The sequence below is a fragment of the Rattus rattus genome, chromosome 4 (assembly GCF_011064425.1).
Source record: "Rattus rattus isolate New Zealand chromosome 4, Rrattus_CSIRO_v1, whole genome shotgun sequence".
Taxonomy (NCBI): Eukaryota; Metazoa; Chordata; class Mammalia; order Rodentia; family Muridae; genus Rattus; species Rattus rattus.
The window spans coordinates 163,286,836-163,295,115 of record NC_046157.1 but is presented as its reverse complement, the minus strand read 5'-3'; positions in this window follow the sequence as shown (position 1 = coordinate 163,295,115).

Below are 8,280 nucleotides of genomic sequence, written 5' to 3'. Positions count from 1 at the left end.
CTCAGAACCCACACAACAACTCACAGGTGTTAACTCCAGTTCCAGGGGAACTGATGGCCTCTTTTGGCCTTTACAGTCACCATGCATGCACATGGTGCTTGTATATAAGTGCGGACAAGTACATATACATGCAGAGTCATACACATAAAAATCTTATTTTAAACAATTGAAAGGTGCGAAGCAGGGCGGTGGTAGCACAGGCCCTTTAATCCCAGCCATCCTCCCCCGCCCATCCTCGCCAGCATGCAGAACTGAACACCTGTCTTTAGCTGAGGGACGGTTAAGTGGTGCTGAGCTGGCTGCATCCCAGGCAGTCCTCTATGAAACTAGACTCTGGCTCCAGCTTCCCTTTTCCTCAGATTGTCGTCCTTATCTTAGATAATCTGGACCATCCTAGGCAGGTTTTGCCTTCACTTTCTGTCCTTAACGTTGACTTGGTTGTCACACAACAGTGATGTTTTTACATACCTGTACCAGATCCCTGTGACGGTTTAACATATTCTTGATGTTACATCAGACACTATAATTATATACATCATAGCTTCCATCATGTGGCTTGCATGTAGTAGCCAATCCTCGAGCTCCAAACTCCTCCCGAATGCTGGTGTCCCATACACTGAACTTGGCCAGCTGTTGTTGAGGCCCAAGAGTAACCATATACTTGTCTCTCTGCCCAACCAGGACTTCACCATCCCCCTGGGCTGTCAGCCAACACGAGAACCAGTGGCTTCACCTGTTGCTGCTAAGTTAGTGGAAGAAAAGTGCTGGGATGTGTGGGACAGTGGGGGACACAGCAGCAGCCTAGCTCCAGATAGGGTTGGCGGCTAGTGCTGTGCTTGCCCACCAGGGGGCAATGAGGGACGAAGGAGCAATCGAACTCCAGATACGGTTGGAGGCTAGTGCTGTGCTTGCCCACCAGGGTGAGCTTGTACTGGACCTGCACCTTTTAGTGTGGGTGAGACTCCACAAAGGCTGAGGAGGATGAGAGAGTGCAGTACGGATGGCTAGTGGGGGCTACCTCTCCACTCCCATTCAGAGTCGTGGACCCAGGATAGGTTTTACACTTTAGATCTCTCGTCTCTTTTGGTGATGCTTTTTAGTCCTCAGGGCATAAAACTTACACTCTTTTGATTATGTTTGTGGTAATAATATAACCGAGAGCTTCGCACATACTAAGGAAGCCCCAGTGTTTACCAAATCAACTATTCTGTTCTTTTAACATTGCTATCGTGGAATTATTTTTCATTATTTCACTCATATTGATCATGTACATGACTGCTTGGTGCTCTTGCAACACAGGGGAAAACATCACTGTCTTTACTGAACTGATTCAAGTCAAGAAAAAGCCTTGCATTGCATGTGGACTCATCCAGGGAATTACTAGATTTGTTGAGGAATGGCACATTCCTTTGGGAAGGAAGGCTTCAAAGAGCACCCTCCACGTTCTGCCATCTCTGGTGGCTGTAAAGGTAAGCCACACACTCCTAACACAGCTGTAGGGTTACTGCCTGTCTAAGTTAGAGATGCTGTACCTCTGTTCTCACTGGGGTTTGTGGAATCCTCAGGATTGACATAGCCTTTGCTTTTCTTTTTTCTTCTTTTGCCAGTTAATTTCTTGGCGAGTGATCTCAGTTCTTTGCCAACCAAAATTGTTGAGCATCCTTTTGGGTGCTGATTGGTTTATCTGGGGAAATGCCTTGGCTGGATACAGCAGCATGCAGCTGTAGTTGTAGCCACATCTGTTCAGGCCGTCTTTTAGTGTTATCTTCTTAAGCAGTTTTCAGAGGCTTCTATGGGCATTATGATACACATATGTGAATTAAGTCTGCTAGTACCAACATTAGGAACACTTTTTAACTATGTGTATCTGCCCGTAGGAATGGGTACATGAGTACATGTGTCCACAAATTCCAGAGAAGGGCTTTGCATCCCCTGAAGCTGGAGTTACAGATGCTTTTAAGCCACTTCATGTGAGTGTCAGGAACTGAACTTGGGTCTTCCAGAAGAGCAATACATGTTCTTAGCTCCTGAGTCATCTCTGATTCTTGGTGCCAACATTTTACCATTTTTGATGAAGTGAGGGAATCTTATCTGAATCTAATTTCCTTCCCTGTTTTTTTTTGGGGGGGGAGGGGTGGGGCATTACTAGAGATGAAGCCCAGGGTCTCACATATGGTGGGTTAAGTGCTCTCCCACATCTGGGTTCACCCTAGCCCTTTCCTTCTTTTTTAAATGAAAAATTTTGAGAATAGATAAGTGCTATATTTACGTAGTCCCTCCCCTATGATTCTCCTGTCCCCGCCCTCTTCTCTACTTTCAGCATTGCTGTGCCTCAGCATCAGCTGAGGGAATTCTTTTTAACCACCATCTATGACTTCTAAAGGCACCATCATTCCCTGTGTTTGAAGAACCTTGATTTTACTTAATTTTTGAAAGTCTCATTATGTAGTCCTGACTGGCCTTGGACTCACAGAGTTCTGCCTACCTCTGCCAACTGAGTGTTGAGTACTTCAACACTGTAGCAATGTTGAAGGTTTTAGTCAACTATTACAAATAGGTCAGTAATTCATTTTACTTCATCTGAGGAATGGCACTGAGTTTTCCCTTTGTATATAGGAACGAAGTTTTCCTGAATATAGACTCGCCAGGTGCTCTTTTAGCACTTAAATAGCATGCACCATTTGTCATTCAGTTCGGTGTCTCTTCTAGGTAATGCCCATTTTTCCCCCTCAGACTTTATTTTATTTTATTTTTTAAAGACCAGGTCTCACTGTGGAGTCCTGGCTGGCCTGGTATTATGTAGACAGGCTGGTCTTGAACTTACAGGGATCTCTACCTGCTGAGCCATTTTGCCAGCCCAGTTGTTTTTAGTTCAGATGCTTCTTGGTGTGGCTTTGCAATTTAACAGCTCAGGGTCTATTTCTCCAGGGATCTGTATGTTCACATCTGTTATAATCTGAGTGTCTCTTTGCTCAGCTTCTCTTGTGATTCCACTCTCCGGCTAGGGCTTGGGTCACATGAGCACTGGGTCTGCTTTTCCAGTGTCTCCAGGCCTACACCCTGTGGGGGTCCATTTAGTTTACTGACGCAACTTCTGCTCTTTCCATGGAGCCCACCTACAAAAATTCTAAAGTTCATCTTCACATATTTCAGTTTATAGTTTTGCTTTTCTGTAAGTTCTGAATATTTGTAGGAAATTCTGTTTTCAATTTCAGGACTCATAAATCTGGGAACACTTTTGTGACAGATATTCTGAAATCTGTTAGGTTCTTCAGATATTTGACTCACTCCATCAGTGTTGGCTATTGCTCTAAGTTCCTGGTGTTTGACCTGGGGATTTTTTGTTTGTTTGTTTTTTGAGGCTCTTGGACATGTTGTAGGAGACTGGGATCTTAAGCCTGGCAACACTGGGTAATGCCAGTGACCATTTGGCAAGCCTCTGGCTGCATACCTCTCTCTTCTGGGAGGGCAACCTTAGGTCTGCCTAGTGGAAAGCCAGAAATAAACCTGGCTGAGCAGTCAGTCACTCTTTAGGGCTCCTCCCTTCCATCCCTCCCAGGAGTGCCTGTGTCTCTACATGACCAGAGCCAGAGACCGCTGTTTATGATGACAATTCCTTTCACAGGATAGTTTTGTAGGCACCCTGCTGCCTTGGGACAGAAGACCGCAGGCTTGGTGGTTTGTTGTGGCATTGCATGGGCATTTTATTACTACAAGTATTTAGCTTTATTCTGGGTGTGGCTTTTTAAAATTACACCTTGTGTTTGAAGTGCTTTCTTGCATCTGCACTATCCACACACATGGCAGCCAAGTGACATCTTGGGAGAGGCTATTCCATCCTCCCATCCTGAGTCCCAGAGGGGCATCAGGCTTGGCATATACTTCACCTATTCAGCCATCTTGCCAATTTGGGCAATAGCAGTGGGCCCAATCACAAGGCTTCTACTCCAGTTCTCTTTCCTAGCTTCAAAGATCTCAGGGACAGACACGGCAGGAACAGCTAAGGTCAAATGACCCTCTGGGTGGGCTGGGCATGTACTCTATGTAGTCTATCCCGTATGGGCTCTGCTCTGAGTTCCACACCCTAAGACTCATTTCCCTTGAAAGCAGGGGAGCCATAGTTGCCAAGAGCCAGAATCTGGAGAGTGTCATATTGCTCGGTGATGAGTCTGAAAACTGACTTTTGTGTGATACGGCTAGGAATTAGCTTGGCTCAGTGAGGAGGGTCCTTCCAGTCTGTTTTTCCAGCTCCTGAGCAGGCATGCAGCTTTCTCTGCAGCCTTCTGAGGGAACGTCTTGTCTTTTGCATGCTCCAGCATCTGATTGGTCTCCACGTCACGGATCCCATCTGTATTGGCTGGTTTTGTGTGTCAACTCAGCACAAGCTAGTCATCAGAGGAGCCTCCCTTGAGGAAATGCCTCCATGAGATCCAGCTGTAAAGCATTTTCTAAATTAGTGCTATACGGAAGTGTGAGCCAAATTAACTCTTTCTTGGTCATGGTGTTAGATCAAAGCGACAGAAACCCTAACCAAAACACCATCTTTTTTTTGTAAATGATTTTTATTTCATGTGCATTGGTGTTTTTCTGCACATATTTATGAGGGTGTTGGATCCCCTGGAACTGAGTTACAACTGTGAGCTGCCATGTGGGTGCTGGGAATCAAATTCGTCCTCTAGAAGAGAAGCCAGTGCTTTTCACCACTGAGCCATCTTTCCAGCCCACTGGTCCTTTCCTTGCCATGTGGATTTTGTCATGGCATGGCTTCTTCTGTTGCCTCTTTTTCCCTGACATTTTTTGGTCTGAGTCAGCTAGTTATTTACTGAGACTTCCTACATTTTTTCGGTCCTACACTTCATTTCTATTCATACTGGCAGGTAACTCTAAGCCTCCAGGATAAGATTTTTCTGTTGTTCTTCTCCTAGGCTCCTTACTCAGGCAAAGCAAACTGCATAGACAATGCAGACCAACTCCCTCATTGGTGGGCAAACCCCTTCAGTCAGTTCATGACGGGCCAGGGCTCCTAGCTTCTGGGTAGTTCCTTGTGTACCTCTGGTACACACTCCATGTTCTCTACTTCGCTCACACTATCACCTACCCAGGTTATCTCAGATGGCCAAGGCTCGGCTCCAGGTGCTCAGTAGTTCCCAGAGGGACAGGAACACACGTAAGGCCAGGTGACATTCCCACTGTGTTTCCTGACGGCTGGGAAAAACTGAGGTCCTCACAAGTGCCTGTCTCCGTGTAAACGCAGCCAGAGAAGAGTATGTGAACTGGACATGGACAGGCCCCAAGAAGAAAGTGAGACTGGACTGAACTGAGTGGACGCTGGATCTCAGGACATGAAGGCACTACTTAGGCCAGGGACCTCAGTGACTCTGTACTGTGAGGCTGGCACGCCGTACGGCAATGGAAACACTGGACTTGGCCCCTTGCCAGTCCTCCCAGAGACATGGCTCCATCTTTTAAGACACTAGTGTGAGGCAAAACTTCTGCTGTGGAAGAAAGCTGCTCACCTCAGCTCTGCCTAGCATGGACCATAGCTCCCACTGTTCGGTAAGGAAGGGTATGGGTTTTAGAGCCAGAGTTTTCTTCTTCTCTAAACAGAAATGTTTGCTAACACAAATGGCTGGTTTCATACCAATTTCCCAATATCATGAGCTTCATGAGTGAAGAGTGGCTAGAAAGTGCAGCAAGGATGCAGAGGAGATAAAACTCAGTGTGGAGAAAATGATGGACAGCCTAGACCCGCAGAGCCCAGTGCAGTAGTGTAGCTCAGCACACCGGACGTCAGCTATAGGCCTCAAGAACTAAGTCCCCTCAGCCCTTCTCTTTTCTGTATGGATGCCTGCTGGGCACGTGCTCCTGTCAGAGGCTGTGCATGAGGCTCTATTCACAGCAGTCCTGCAGCACCCAGAAGGCTGGCCCTGCTGTGGCCAATGGTCATGATGAGCTAAAAACCTAGGAAATTTTTTGGAAAGACCCTGGCTCAGAAAATATGAGGAGAGCAAAGGTATCCAAAGGTGAGATCTGAGATAATTCAGTTCTTTGTGCCACTGGACACGTACAGATGCATTCTTAACTAAGGCCTCCGACATGTGCTTTAAAACCGTAATTCTTTCCAGAAGCACAGACAGGCAGTGTGGCCTCCTGCATTAGCCCCTGTGCTGTTTAGTGCCTGATACAGTCATGGAAGGACAGAGGGGCCACAGGCTTTACTCTTAGAGTTCTTCTTTGGCAAAATTATGCCCAGCAAGCTACCATACTCTAGCCTTTTACTAAGCATAACTTATTTCATGAACAGCAGAGCTGTCGTGGTCTGAATCTTAGGTGGAATCTTTGTAAACAGCTGAAGGTGAAAACTACCCTGGAACAGGCAATGAGGCGGTGCTACTGGAGGTGTGGCTGCTGGCTTAGCCTTCTTTGTTTTAAAATTTCCATATTAATGTGTGAGCACAAGCCACACAGAACCTGTGGGGTCAGAGGACAGCTCTATGGAGTTGGTTCTCTCCACTTTTACAGAGGCTGGGAGGGGAGAAGAGGCTCAAACTCAGGTCACCAGGTTTGTGTACAAGCACTTGTGCCACCAAACTGTCTTGCCAGTCCATTATTGGGTACTTTTAACCAAAAAAGAAAATTCTGCTGGTTTGTCAGCAAACCCTGATGCTGGGACTGGAGAGATGCCTCAGTGGCTGCTGGCTCTTCCAGGGGCCCAGAGTTCAATTTCCAGCAACCACATTTATCTGTAATGGGATCCAATTCCCTTCTCTGGCATGCAGGAGTACATGCAGAGCACTCGAATACAGAAAACAAATACATCTAAACACACGAAACAACCCTAACGGCCAAAGAAATCTGTGAATGGCTTTTAAGGTCTAGTGAAGAGTAAGAAGTCCAACTAAAGGTCATCCAGAACATAACCTATCACAGACATCACGAGGGAGGAAATCACAACAACATGTGGCTTTAGGTTGCTCTGAGCGCTTTCACTACTGTGCACTTACAGAAGTAGGTGGAGTTCGAAGGTACAGTGGATTCCCCAGGGAGAAGCTCCACAAAGCCTCTCTACAGTGACTGCTCTTGCAAGCACACACCTCGCTGGCTGTGTTCAGTAGCAATTATAGGGTGTCCATGGGGTTCTCAGTGCATGAACAGGACAGAAAGGGAAGTCACCCACAACTGAAGACCCTGCTCCCCGGGACCTGCTTGCAAGCTCCCTAAACAGTAGGTGCTGAGACACTTGTCATCATACACTTAGGAGACTGAGGCAGAAGGCCAGCTTGGACCATGCAGCAACAAACAGAAAACAAGCAAGTGAGAGCAGGGCTGGGAGGAAAGAGGCACAATGGTGTGCAGCCAAGACCTGGACTCTACCTAATGGTACTCCTGCCTCAGCTCCTTAGAAAGACTGCAAGCATTTTAAGGGACAATTAGAGATGTGACTTTCCTTCTGAGAGGCCCACCCTGCAAGTGTTTCTGAGCACTTCGGAACACATGACTTTCACCCAATCTGAGCAGCAGCCTCCAAGGCAGAGCCGACTCAGGAAACAGAGGTTGATAGTTAGCAGTGTGTTCAAGCTACCACAAGCTTCCACGCCCCAGGCTAGACCACACAGAGGGCTATCGCAGTCTCTTCACAAGTTTGAAGAGTGTAAATCATTAGCGTGGCTGTGGTCATAGAACTAGTTAGAATGTTGCTTTGGCCAGGGTGGGGAAATCAAGAAGCTGGTAGTCTAGAGGCCAGGTAAGCACCACGGCTCACTGTCAGGGGTGAGGCTACAGAGTCTACGGATTGGGGAGAGTGATTTCCACTTAACAGAATGAGAAGGCATCCTCTTTTCTGGAAATGTCATGTCATAAACTATCTGACCTCTAATAAAACGCTACTGTGTGATACCCTGAGGTTAGCACCTTTCTCAGTGCAGGCAGGCTGCTTTCCTGCACGGCATACACTGACAGGCACGAGTGTTGTTTCCACTGAAGCACCCTTGTGAGGAGGCCTATCTGTCTGTGATGCTAGCGCTGACAGGCAGGTGCCTTGGTCATCTGCTGGGCAAGTCCTAAACCTGAACCACTAGAGTACTGCCATTCACGCTGTTAGACACCATCCTTCCTGCTCTGTGCCTCTAGGGATGTGGCTGCCAGCAGAGGCCACCCTCGTGGCTAACTGGCACAATTCCTGATGCCAAGCGGGAAGCAAAACTGACCTTGCACAGCACATTAACCCCAGAAGACGACAGGCAGGAAGACTGGCAGTTAAGTGTGAATGTCAGGCAGGCA